Source organism: Carettochelys insculpta, chromosome 7 (genome assembly GCF_033958435.1).
Source record: "Carettochelys insculpta isolate YL-2023 chromosome 7, ASM3395843v1, whole genome shotgun sequence".
Classification (NCBI taxonomy): Eukaryota; Metazoa; Chordata; order Testudines; family Carettochelyidae; genus Carettochelys; species Carettochelys insculpta.
In genome coordinates this window covers 1991645-1994977 of record NC_134143.1, presented here as the reverse complement: position 1 = coordinate 1994977, position 3333 = coordinate 1991645, and the positions used below count along the sequence as shown (strand labels likewise).

At 51.5% G+C, this 3333-nt stretch overlaps 1 non-coding gene across 1 annotated transcript; it reads right to left on the bottom strand.

Moving 5' to 3' along the window:
- TRNAL-UAA (transfer RNA leucine (anticodon UAA)) lies at positions 1-101 on the bottom strand. The gene is given in 2 exon segments: positions 1-46; positions 64-101. It is a non-coding gene; the product is annotated as a tRNA-Leu (tRNA).
- Between the last annotated feature and the right edge of the window lie 3232 nt (positions 102-3333).

Here is a 3333-nt window from a genome sequence, read left to right as displayed (position 1 = left end):
TGTCAGGAGTGGGATTTGAACCCACGTCTCTAATTAGAGACCAGATTACTGAGAAAGGGTTGTCTTAAGTCTGGCGCCTTAGACCACTCGGCCATCCTGACAGAAACGCTAAAGCTTGAATATAATTCATATACACCTACTACACACCTACAGCTGCTGGATCGGTTCTCCAAAGCATGCAAGGACTTTGGGCTCACCATCAGCCTAAAGAAGACGAACGTACTCGGTCAGGATGTTGCTGAATTCCCATCAATCAGCACTGACAACTATACGTTAGAGGTCGTCCACGAGTTCGTTTACCTCGGGTCCACCATCACTGACACCCTGTCGTTGGACACTGAGCTAAATAGGAGGATCGGAAAAGCGGCCACAACTCTGTCCAGACTCAGCAACAGAGTGTGGAATAACAACAAGCTGCACACTCACACCAAAATGCAAGTCTACAGAGCCTGCATCCTCAGCACCCTCCTTTATGGCAGCGAGACTTGGACCGTGTATGCCCGCCAGGAAAAGAGGCTGAACGTCTTCCACTTGCGCTGCCTCAGGTGCATCCTTGGAATATCATGGAAGGACAGAGTGACCAACACAGCCGTCCTCGAGCAAGCTGGAATCCCAGCCATGCACACCCTCCTCAGGCAGCGTCGGCTCCGCTGGCTTGGCCACGTCCACAGGATGAATGATGGAAGGATTCCAAAAGACATCCTGTATGGTGAGCTAGCCTCTGGCAAAAGACCTCCCGGATGCCCCCAGTTGCACTACAAAGATGTCTGCAAGAGAGACCTCAGGGAGGTAGACATCGAGCTGGACAACTGGGAAGAACTAGCAGACGACCGCGGCAGATGGAGGCAGGGGTTACACAAGGGCCTTCAGAGGGGCGAGATGAAGATCAGACAGCTAGCAGAGGAGAAGCGAGCGCACAGAATGCACAATAAGGACTTGCCAGACACCCACTACATCTGCAAGAGATGCAGCAAGGACTGTCACTCTCGTGTGGGTCTTTATAGTCACAATAGACGCTGTAAATGAAGTCTTAAATTGAAACTTTAAAGGGCACGATCCATAGTCTGTGCAGACTGAAGGATTCCTACTACTGAAGTCAGCGAGCTCATGGTTGAGTCTGGTTCCTGAGTGTTTTGGTAATATAGCAATAACTGTTGTTTGATTAGTTTTCCTCATCTGTTGGAAGATGGGGTTGGATACTGGAGTGGTTGTGAAACCGTCCACGAAAGATATTAAAAGCTGAAATCACAGAGGCTGTGTCTTTACAAACCAAAAGCTTCAAAATGCTTCTTGTGAAGTTTACTAATTAAGTGCTGAAATCTATATTGAGGGTCTCATGAACATATGGGTGGCTGTAGCACTTTGAAATTGACTTGGCTTGCCCAGATGGGGCTCCTTTTTGAAAGGACGCTGCTTACTTCAAAGTCCCCTTATTCCTCTGAGTAAGTGGGAAAAAGGGGACTTTGAAGTAAGCAGGGTCCTTTCAAAAAGACGCCCTGTCTGGACGAGCTGCACAGCAGGGACCTGCATCCATTTCAAAGTGCTGGGACTGCCTGCATGCTAATGAGGTGCTGAATATGTATTTCAGCATTTTATTTGTAATCTTCTAATTGGCCTTCTGCATGGCCATTTCAAAGTTTTTGGCAAGTATTGACATAGCCAGAGTGGCAGTTGGGACTACAGAGAGCTGAAGTCACAGAGTGGCAGCTGAGGCCACACAGAGCTGAAATCACAGGGTTCTGCCTCAGGGCGATCCCAAGCAGCATGATTGGAAAAGGGGTGGTGGATGACGGCGACCGGTGGGCAGCCCATAGGAGCAGCGGCAGGTGGCCGGAAGGAGCAGTGGCAGACGAGCATTTCATTCTGGAAGATCCCTGTGGGCCACACGTTGGCACATGTATTTTGGAGTCTGCAAGAGCCTTTTCCGGACTCTGAATTATGCACCATATGCTAATGAGGTGCAGGCAATTTACATCTGCTCCTCATTAGCATCTTCTGGACAGCTCACAACCAGGCTGCTTCCAGAAGAAGAGGCACATGTAGACACAGCTGCAGGATCCTCCCGGGCAGGGGCTGCACCCACAGGCTGTCTCTGCTCTCACACAGACCCCGACAGGGCCAAAGTTTCAGCTGCTGATGGTGCAGTGGAGAGGAAGGGGGAGGGCGGCTGCCAGTGGGGAGGGGTGGCAGGTGTGGGGGGAACCCGGCTTGGCTTGTGGCTGAGGGAGGAGGGGAAAAGGGCAGTGGTGGGTCAGCAGGGCCTGAGGGGACAAGGGGATCAGGGCAGTGGGGAGGGTGGGAGAGACAGGGTCTGAGGGACACACTGCAGGGGCCCAGGACAGCTGGCAAGGGGCAGCCGGGGCTGAGGGGACCCCTAGCTGGGCTCAGAGCAGTGGGGGATGGGTGACAGAGGCTGAAAGGGGAGACCAGGCTGGTTGGGGAGGGGAGAAAATCTCATTCAGTGGCCAGGGGCCCTGCAGCTGCCTGTTGCTCATTCCCAAAAAGGCCCCTTGGGAAGCTTTTCTGCACAGTCTGGCTAGCTCTGCTGTTTAGAGTGTGATGCTAATAACCCCAAGGTCATGGGTTCAAACTCCATGCAGGCCATTACAGGCTTTCCTTGGTTTCCCTTAATTGGGGCAGGAGGCCAAAAAAGCTGCAGGAAAGAGACTAAGAGCCTGGCAGGGAGCAAGATAGAGTCACTGCTCTGGACCAGGTCACCATCCCCAGCCAGGGAGATGTAGAAAACAGGCTCACAATTCCCATGAAAGGCAGCTGGTCAGTGGGCTGGACACCAGGAGCTGCCTGGCTCTGGGACACACCATGGATCTTTCTGGCACCTGGAGGAAAGTGTAAAATAAGGGACAATAATGTCATCATTTCTTCTCTCCTCCTGCACCTACACTGAAGGCAACAGCAATATTGGAAAGACAAAGACAGCTTTAGATTCGGCCTAACTGGAAAAGCAGCCCAATAAGCACAGACTACGAGAAGTTAGGGGAAGGGAAACTTTCCCATCTAGCTGAGCACAAGAAGATTTAGGAATTAGATGAGAATTTGCCTTTTCTTTCTTTTGTAACAGTTTTGGACGCCTGCACCAATACCACCGCTCAACACCCACAACTGATCTTTGTGTGGGGAAGAAATACTTCATAATGGTTCATCTAAGCTGCGACAGTTTTGCGTGACGTCTGGGGAGGCTATGCTGGTAACAAGCACAAAACTGGGCCCCATGTGGTAGCTCCAGGTTTGCCCCAGGTGCAGTGGTGGCAGCAGCTCAGGTCTTACCCTTCCTGTTCTCGTACTCTAGGAAAAAGACTGGTTCATTTTCACACT